This window comes from Anser brachyrhynchus (genome assembly GCF_964034855.1).
Source record: "Anser brachyrhynchus genome assembly, chromosome: 1".
Lineage (NCBI taxonomy): Eukaryota > Metazoa > Chordata > Aves > Anseriformes > Anatidae > Anser > Anser brachyrhynchus.
In genome coordinates, this window is record NC_137694.1 from 5165522 (window position 1) to 5176248 (window position 10727).

The 10727-nt window shown below is 35.6% G+C and overlaps 1 long non-coding RNA gene across 1 annotated transcript; it reads right to left on the reverse strand.

The window, feature by feature from the left end:
* Nucleotides 1-2146: 2146 nt before the first annotated feature.
* LOC308188358 lies at nt 2147-10323 on the reverse strand. The gene is made up of 3 exons (XR_013945444.1): nt 9898-10323; nt 7530-8209; nt 2147-4258 (listed from the first exon to the last, which is right to left on the reverse strand). It is a non-coding gene; the product is annotated as an uncharacterized lncRNA (long non-coding RNA).
* Between the last annotated feature and the right edge of the window lie 404 nt (nt 10324-10727).

The following is a 10727-nucleotide window of genomic DNA, read 5'->3' on the forward strand; positions in this document are numbered from 1 at the left end:
GCTCTACTTAGTAATTGTTTATCTGGGTGACTTCACTGTACTTACTTCACTGTAACTGCAGGCCACATTGTCACCTAGGTACATATTACAGAAGCTGTCCATAAAACCAGACACTGCTACTTATTGCTTTCTGCGGACCAAAAGGAAAAAAAATAATAATAAAATCAACCTATGGGGCTATTATTCTGGCCTTTCTTTGACCACTGACTTCACTTAATTTAAAATTAAAGAAAGATCAGAAAGAATAAATGCATATTAAATTAATAGCACCTATTCAAAAGGCTTGCACATTGCAGATAACTAATGTTCACAGAAGAGATATACAGATGGAAACGTTATCATTTTCAGATATCTGTCTTCATGCTCATTTAATCATTACCATAATCTTTACAGAGAAATGGCCACGACAATCTGTATCTCACTATACACACATACACATGTATATTAGTTGGAAAAGAAACACAAGACCTGCTTCTACTCTCTCTTATCTAGGCATTATATATACAGGACCATTTGTCCAGAATGTCAATGACCCAAATGTCATTCTGTCTTTATGCATAGGGCCTTCAAACTTCCATCATCTTTTGTCCACAGGCACTGTCTAATTAACAGTTAGCAGGTTATTTGAGAGCTAAATCAAAGCAATATGTTCTTCTGTTGTGGAGGCCAGAGTTGACAGTTCTTGCCATGGGGTCCCTATAATTGTATGCGTCTATGGCCTGACTGTCATGATATTCAAATAAAGGGAAACAACCTTGTTTTGGTCCTCACATCAGTCTTATTTCTCGTTTCATATGTTATGGCATAAGTTATGGGATGAATAACTTCTAGTGTTAGAAACAGAATCCAGTTTACACTCTCTCTTTTGAATGCTCTAACTACAGGGTGTTAGAGTATCTCTGAAACCTTCTTTGTCATGATGCTTTAATAGACCAGTGTTATCACTACAAAGTCAGACTCATATCTTTTTTATGTTCTCTCCCCATGCATCATTTCTGTGTGTGTCACTCCTGTCTCAGGAAACAAAAGCAAATACCACAAGAAGAAGAACAAGTTTCTACCTGTTTCTGGTTTATTGTACTATTCTCTGTTGGACATTACATCTGTTCTGTAAAGAAATATACTACCTTGATCCCCTCAGTAAATGATCACCTCTCTTAGATCTGTCCAAATTTCTCATCTGTCTGGATATGAGCTCCAGCATCAGCTTTTATAGTAAAGGATTATGCTCAGATGATGAATGAAAGTTATGGCATCCATGCAGCCAGGAAAACTTCTAGCGCATGTATTTTGAGCATGCAGTCCCCAGAAATGACACACATGGTGGCTTTGCAACACCAGTCTATTCTTCTGTGACCCTTCTCACCCCAGACTGAGCTGATGGGTGCTCACAGATAGGGCTGGTGCAGAGAAAGCTGGGTCACAGGGTGGAAGAAAAGCTATGCACGGACTTAAAAATTGGTGGGGCCAGGGCGTGAACTTGGTGTCGATGGTGTGACCAGCTCAGTGTGCAACCTAGTGCACCTGGACAGTCATAGATTAAATTCACTCTTAGGATTCAAAGTAATTTTGGCTTTTTTGGCATTTCCACCTCAAAAATATGCATTAAAAATGACATTCACCCCTCTGAAGAAATGATATTTTGAGTTCTTGTGTTAGAGATATCAATGGAAGCTTTGCTCTTGAAACAAGTGAGAGGAGGACTGGGTTGTTATTGTTTTGGCAGGAGAGATTTTGAAGGAAGGTGTTTCTCAAAGCTAGTAGGAGGTTCTGCACAGTTTTGTACTGTATAAACTCCCCTCGATTAAGCTCTTTTCGTTTTCAAATTACTTAATTACCATTCCTCTTCCTTTCAAATAAAATGTGCAACAGCTTATCTCAGTTACATGAGAAGGCTAGTAAAGAAGGTGATATCACCAGGAAATTAAAAAATAAAATAATGATAATGCCAGTCAGCTTCAAGAAAAGAATGAAAATTGACTCTTACTAGTGCTATGTATTAATTACACTCACCCTTATTTAATATCCCCATTGTGTTATACAGAACAGTGCTCAGTAATCCTAGCATAAATGAGTCTTGTCCACTGCATCAATTAAAGGTTCCCTTCTACTCTCTGCTGTCTTAAAGAAGCAAACTTCATTTATACATTTTGCGATTTTCTATTCCTTGAAAAGATTTTCTCTTTTTCAAAAAACAGAAAAAAAAATCACCTCTATAGGACAGTTTGGGTTGGATTTGAGATCAATCTTGAATATGCAAATGACAGAGTAGGAAACCAGTAGGAAACTAATGGGAGGTTGATTCTAATTTCACTGATTTAAAGTGTTTTTTTTTTTTTTTTTTTTATAACAAGCATATTGAGAAAAGAATATTTTCTAAATGTTGTTTGAAGTTTCTCAAAATTGTGACATTTTTATTCTATCTTTCTTTTTATGAACATCTTAGAATGTTGGGTAGAATAGTGTTAATTTTTTGGCAAAATTATTTTTTCAGTGAAAAAAGCAGTCATTTGTGCCAAAATGTTTAACGGTGCCACCTACACTTTGCCAGATTGTTCATTCAGTTAAAAAAAAAAAGTGTCTAGTATTTATATTTCTATAATTTTTCTGCATAGTTATTAAAGACAGCGCATAAAAAAAAAAACCACAACACTATCATGCTTGAAGTAAGTCTAAGATATATCATATCAGAATGAGTGGAAAGCATTGTACATTCTGAGATTTTTTTAAAAAACATTTTCATTTGGATGTTTTTTTTAACATGAAATTTAATTTTGCTTTGACATCTCTCCTCTTCCCCAAAGAGAATTATATTTTATTGTTTTTTACATTTTATAACAAACTAGTCCATTATGCAGGAAACACATATCACAGTCTCTACACATAGACTTATAATAAAGTATATATACTATGTAGAATGGCTGAGGATTTCACATTATCCTCACAAATAGTGGTGTGGTAAAGATCCAACATGGTCTGTGAACAAGGCTGTTTCTTTCTCAGATTTTCATCTCTAGAGAAAATGCAATATAGAGCTTTTTTTTTTTTTTTAAGTTCAACTTTTATGTTACATAAATGTTCATGACTGAATATTTGCTGTAAAATGGATGGTTCAAAAAATAAATAGTTATGGGCTATAAGAACAATCCATATATACTTGGTAGTTAGTAAGTTTGATTTTCATTGCTTACCTAGTCAAGTTTTAAAATATATATATATATTTTTTTTTTTTTTCTTCAGTATGTAGGACATTTACTTAATTACTAATTACACTTTTTTTTTCCAGGGTGATTATGATCAGTTACATTGAAATAGCAGTAGAGATCAGCATATGATCCATTCTTACCATGAACATCACTTATCAATGTCCGTCTTCTGATCAGACTGCACTTTTTGTACATATTGAAAAGTTACAAGTCCATTGAAAATCTATATCCTGTTCAGGCTAGCCTTAAAAATCAATGGAGTTGGCAAAGTTGCTCTGTCTGTGACCACCTAGTACTGTAATTAAAAAGTCACAATGGATGTAATTTCTCTATAAAACTTCCACATACCAAGGGGTACATAATCACTGAGAATAAGATTGACAAAGTTATACTTTTTTTCCTTTTTTTTTCTTTTTTTTACTTTTTTTTTACTTTTTTTTTTTTTACTTTTCTTTTTACTTTTTTTTTTACATTTTTTTTTCTTTTTTTTTTCCCCCCCTTTGGTACAGCAAAGCTCCATTTAGGGTGTGTTATGGCAGGACTACTTGGTATTTTTTCTTCCTGGAATGATGAAGTGCAAACAGTTCTCGTTCAGTCCTGGAGTTTACAGGTGTGCCACCGTGTTATCCATATCACTCTGCAGAATTCTTCGCTGCTATCATCATGCCCGTAAAATAAACTAGGCTCGTGCTCATGCTGGAGTTTATACGCTGTGAAAAAATGTACTGTCATCTCTTGATTTATAAGCTTGCTTTGCAAAGTTCTGAGCTTAGCAGTGGGTGACAGGGCTCTTTTTGAGTAGTTTTAGCTCTCTTCTGAGCTATGATCTAAGGATGTCTTTCAGGGAGATCCTCGACTTGTAAATCCAAGGACTGGTGATTAGGACAGAACGAATTCTCAGAGGTTAAGTGAGTGATGAACCTCAAATGGCTCAGGAATTCAAGCCTTTAAGTTTCAGGAGTTTTTTGAAACATTCAAAGCCCACCTTGACGCCCGGCCAGAACTACCGTATTTGGGCAACAGCTGTTTTTTAAAGTGTCTTTCTGTTTCAGCTGCAGGAAGAAAAGGCAGGTTTTCAGGAAGTTGATGAAAACTTGTGTTTAGGTATAAAAAATTATTTTGTTCTGATTTTGCTTCAAACTCTATTTTAATTGCAATTTTATTCCTTTTTTGTGGGTACGTTTATTTCTCACTAAAGTTGAAACAGATGGGCTTCTTTTGAAAAGTATGGGAGTTTACCTAGAGATAAACTGCGGCTTAAAAGAGACATGCAGCAAATAGCAAACAGGTTTGGGAGAAGCTTCTGTCAGCCTTTTGATCGATCCAATCAGTCACAGTCAAAGCTGTGTCTCCGATGATGCACAGAAATCAAATCTTTTGACTCAAGAATTCTTGAATTTCCCCATGATGCAGATAATGTTTTCACATGGGGAGAATCTCACAAATACTTCAAATATCCAAAACATAGTCTCTCTACTTGTTTTACTCACTTCAGGCTCTCAGAGTGGAAAGGAGGAGGCACTCTCAGAAAAGAAATTATCTGGCCCATCTGAGATGCTTATTTTTCAAAGAGTTGAATCACTCAATTCTTACTTTTCTTTTCTTTTCTCCCTCTGTTGAGATTAGAGGAAACCCAAAGTGATCAGCTCAGACTTGACTTAGGTGCCTTTTGCATGTCTGTGCCTGCACACTCTGGCATCTCATGTTTTCCCTATAGTTACAAGAGTTGCATTTAGGGGCGAGTTATTTTGTTTGTTTGCATATTTTATTTTATCATGACCTGGTCAGGAGGAATGAAGAAAAAGGATTAGTTAACTAGCTGTCAGTGTGCTACCAGTGACTTTGGAGAACCAGGACTATTTCTATTTCTTTGAACATTTCTGAATAACTTCACACTAACCGTGATTTATTCACTTGTTTTAAAGAGAATAACATGAAAGGTTGATGTCTATGCCAGCATGGGACAGGTCATCTGGTGGAGAAGAGGATTAGTGTAGAAATTATGCTGATTTACACTAAGTAATATGCTTCTAAAGGGAACCTGTCCAGTCTTACAGACTCAGTTTACCTACCTGACATTTGTGTATAAGTGATATTTCCCCTCTCCAATAGACAGCTTTCAGCCTAATTTTCAGCCAGATAATGAGCTTTTCTTGGCACTTGGCTGCAAGACTGTGTGCAACAGCACATAGTGGGATCCTGCACTGGAAAAATCCCCATTAGAAAGGACACTCCCCAGGTGCAGCATGATAGATATCCTTTCCTGCTGTACCACACAACCAGGTGCACCACATGGCTACTTAGCACATGGCCAGACAAGCCTATGTAATGTGATGTGTTTTGTTAGCTATACATTTCTGTCATGTATCTTTACATGTGGGTTCTTGCACAGCAGTTGAGGAAGGAGAGGAAAAGGATACGTGAACTGGACTTTAGAAGAGAAGGATAGGTAGACATTTTCAACTGCCTAAGGGAGGATTATGGAAAGATGGAGTCAGACCCTTGTAAGCACAACAAAGGGACAAGATGCAATACCCATGTTACAAGGGTCATTTCAATATAATCACTACAATCTTTATCATAGAAGCTATTAAGCACAAAAACAGTTAGCCTGGAGAAGCTGTGGGATCTTCTTTCTTGAGATTTTCAAAAATTGAATGGGCAAGGCTCTGAGAAACCTTGAGAGCAGCAGGTTGAGCTGGATATCTCCTAAGGTTGTTTCCTACTTGACTAAAGCTGAGATTCTGTGATTTGAGGTTGAAAAGTGTGACAGATATATCAGCATCTGTGTAATATAATGTCTTGTTCCTAGAACTCTGACTTGGGGAAAAAAAAACAATAATGTCCTACACTGCCAGAGAGAGGAAGAATATATTGGCAGATCCAAATAGTTATGCAGGCATGCCCACATCGCTTACTTAAGGATCAAACACTGGAGCTAGTGACTGGGTCATGAAACTCTCTTTGGTCTCTGCTCGATCCACACATGAGCCAGCTGTGTGGAAAGATTTACAAATCTGACCTTTTAAGACTGATTTTATATGGATACAAAAAAACTTTGTGAACCGTCATTATGTATCTGTGAGATGCCAACAGTAAATTGCAAACCATTTAGCAAATTTCATCTCACTGGATGAATTTTGAGAGTTAAACTCTCAAAAGAAGTGAGTTCCTAAGTGTGTTTTTTTTTTTTTTTTTTTAATCTATCCTCTGAAGATAGGTATCTGAGTAGATAGAACTAAATAATGCACCTATTTGAGGAGTTCCACAAACGAGAATCCACTTTTTATCTGCCTGTGTATCTATGTATCTATCTATCACATACTTGTACACTACCTTTGTTATGAATATGCTCATGCATAGCACACAATCAGAACAGCACTTTACACATTTCGCTTGATTCCTTTCTCTGCTGGTATTCCACATTTAAGGATTAGGATCTTAAATACATACATAGGAAAGTGAGAGTTAATGACTATGTAAAAAGTTACTGAAAAGGTAAAATATGTCCTCTGTCTATCAGACAGTTATATCTTCTAGCCCTGGTGTACATATTTTCATATCTGAATCAGTTTCAGTAAAGTGTTCCAGTTATATTTGTCAATATTGCAAAGTGGCTGCATCAAAATTCATTTTGCTTAACATTTCTGTTTCATTTTTCTTCCGAGACCTTGGTTTATTTTTAATTCCTTTATGCTAATTGGTGTGGAAACATTAGAAATAAGGGCAATGCTAATATATAGTTATAAAGGCATTAATAATACTTTAACTTCAATGAAACAAGCCGTGTGGTAAAGAATTCTGTAACTGATTGGTCAGTGTCTGGTGTTGATTATGTAAAACTGTAGTCACACAACTCAAAATAATGATGCCTTTGAGAAGGAATTTAAAAATGAGATACAACCTAGATTCTGCAACAGAAATGTTTAAAATAAACCAGAAATATTTCTTAGGATTAAGGGAGATGCACTGAAATGACCTCAGTCATCATGCTTTATGTTGCTTATTGGAGGCTCTAAAATACCTTCAATAAGCAACATAAGGGTGTATGTAAAGGCTTTTATAAAAAAAATAAATTGTGAGTAATTAATCATTTCTGCAACTTATCGCGTGGAGTAGTGTTTCAGCCATTTGCAATTTAAAATCAGGACTAAACACTATTGTGAAAAAATAACGTGAAAGTTCAGAATAATTCAGCGGTCTCATTAAATTTAACACGATAGTCAGCACCAGGCAGGAATTCAGATGAAGTGATGATAGTAGTCCTTCTGGGTGTTAATGTCTTCAGGTGAAATCCTTGCCTTGGGCTGGCCTCTTACTAACCTCTTGACTCACTTGTGCCATTAAGGAGTCTTAGAAGTACCAGTATAGCTATGTTCCTGGAGTTGAGGGAAAGATTTCTTCTTTACAGCCATGGTGGGAGCAGACATGATGTCTGTAAAGGGATTTATTTGAAAAAAAAAAGAAAAAAAAAGTAAGGTTGGGTGGATGGAAGGGGACAGTCAAGGCAGGAGGGGAAGTTCAGATTGTCAGTAGCCAGCTGAAGAGCTCTGCCACTGCCTAAATCTAGTTTCACCAGAAAGACAGGAGCAGCCATGGGGAGGGTGGGAAGTCTGCCTGACCTTAGTGGAGTAACACATTTCCCTTGTTTTTGCTGGCATTTGGCCCTTGACAACTTTCCTGTCTTCTTGTCTGAGTCACAGCAGCTCAGGCTCTGCCTGGAATGATTCCAGTCAGTTCTGTCCTGATTGACCAAATGTCAATGATTTCCTTTTTTATTTTTTTTATGTGTGTGTGTGTGTGTTTGTTTTGGTAACCTCTATTCATGGAGGAAGTCTGGATCTGATAGCTTTCCTGTTTCATTTCCTACCTGTGTTTAAGAAGTGATCATCTTTCCTTGTTCTTGAGCAGCGAGTCTCCACGTTGTTTCCCTTATGAAATGATTTCTGCCATCCTTTGGAATTCCCAGCAGAGACACTGAACACTGAGGGGAAGAGACTTTTCTGGTAGGTATGAGAAAAAAAAAAAAAAAAAAAAAAAGGGAACAGGATACTGGTTTAGATCAGTCCTTGAATGAGTAGAACACATTTTGTTAACACTCATCTTCCCCTTGTTCACAAGCCTTGCATTTTCTCCTTCTATTAAGTAATGCAATGGAAAAAGAATTACAAATTAGAAAATATTTGTATTATTTTCTTAGAAAGACAATGAAGAAGCCATATTTCAAAACAAATATTTAATGTTTGGTGTTCAAGACTATATTGGAGAGGTATTTGGGGTTCAGGAACGTTTTAATTAAATTCCTCCATTGGTTCTTAGTTACTTTTTTTTAGAGGGACTATAGCAATCTAAAGCTTATTTATTTGTTTATTTTTAACTGTATTTTGAAAATTCAAAATAACCTGAAATAAAATTTTTTTAAAAAAAAGCAAAAGTATTTTTTTTTTTGTTTTGTTTTGTCCAACTGGAGAGTAGAGGGATAGTTATAATATAATATACTTCTGACTGTAATACTCAGAAGATTCGTGGAAGGCAGGCAGTGCTTTTGTAGAGGATGGATCCAGTTTCATCTTCACCTCAATATGTGCCCATTGATTTTAGAGAGATTAACCCTCTTTTGCATTGCTACACATGAGATGAAAGTCAGGTTCAAAATGCACTTAGGAATATTTGCAGTAATGAATCATGTGATGGAACCTATCAAATTTGTGTTGAACAAGTAATTTTTGGGGGGCTCACTCTATATCCACTCAATAGAATCATGGTTTTCTTGTGCAGGTTTATAAAGTTACTTCTAAATGTTAGTCTAACATAAGATTTTGAATGGTAAATTTGTATTTGTGTTCACTAACAGGAATAATAAATGATATGACACTTTAAATATATTTTTAACAATTGTGATACGCGAAAGAAAACTGAAGAACCCCACACAAAGAGATATTACAGTACTCTTCAATTATTTCTCCCAGTATATTTTTTCTTACAGAAAAAAAAAAAAAGAAAAAAAAATCAAATTTCAGGCAGTGTACAAAATCAAGTTATTATTGACAATAATTTAAAATAATCCTAAAACTTAGAAACTTAGAACTTAGAAAAATTGTCTTAGAATCTACTAAGATGTTTTAGAGCTAATGATATCAGAAACACATTTTTTTCCATGAATTCTTTCCTGTTGTGTGGATTCAGAGGGACCATTTCATATTCAGACAAGAGCTGAAATAGCCATTGAATTCCTTCTGGCATGCACGTGAAGTTCCTTTTATCACCAATGGGAGTCATATATTCACATTAAGTTAAGAACAGGCCATGATTCATAGCCATTTTTTCCTCAAATATTACATTAATATCAGAAATATACCAGATGCTTTTTATTTTCTTTTAAAAAATATATTTCATTGGAAATTCTGTACAGGTTTAATTATTGTTCTTCAGAGCTGCTTGTAAACCTACCCAGGGAGCATTTTCATTATATTTTTCATAACGAGATACATCTTTTATTTATTTTTTTCTTTTTTCTTTTTTCTTTTGGCTAACTAGACTCTTTTTTAGCAGGCAACCTTTCCATTTTTGTCAGCTCTTCTCTTGGATGCCGCAAATCTTGCCCTAACAATACTTCACCCTGAATTCGCAGCTGGTCATTTAAGATTTTGTCCAAAAACTACAGAAAACAACGGAAAAAGTTCCCACTTACCCCAGTGGACTATGGATCAGCCCTACAAAAGAGCTCACATCAAAATTCAAAGAAATTTTGTGTTAGCACGGATGTTCCGTCTTTTCTGAGAATGAAGCAAACGGAAACCCTACATCTAGATATTTATTTATTTTTGTCTCTCTTGTTGATTTTGTTAGTTGTTGAGTCAGTGTTTCCATTTCTACAGTTTCCCCACACTTCATTAAATTCACAGTAAAACTTGGCAATGCTTTTTGAAGCTGTTTGTTTCTTATATTCCTGCTACTAACCATACGGGGAATGTTAATGTATAACTAGAAAAATACTAAAATATGCCCATAATTTACTACAGGCTTTGACCTAGACCAATAACATCACCATTAAGCTCTAGAAAATAATTTATTTACTGACAGCTTATAGCATCATACTCTTTTTATTTTCTCTTCTGTTCCGATACCATCCTATTTCTTTTTTCTGGTTTAAACCTTCTTATCTTTATCATATGCTCATATGGGGCACAGACAATAATATAGAGTTTGGGAGATGTGAGTTACAGTGGAGGAGGAATTGCTTTTTTGCTCTCCCTATTTCATTACAGTATTATTTGCATTACAGCAATATCCAAAGGCCCCAATATGAGATAATTGTCCACAAGAGTTGCTTTACTGCACATAGACAGTCAAAAAGTTCAGAGTTTAATCAGAAAATGCATACAAAATTTACCAAATATAGTGGAGGTGGCAAAGTTTGGAGAGTCTGCACCAAGTTCACAAGATATTAGAGTAAGGAATACAGTCCCTTTCCTTGAAGTGTTGGTCCAGGTCTTTGCCACTGAGTGATCATGCTGCCAC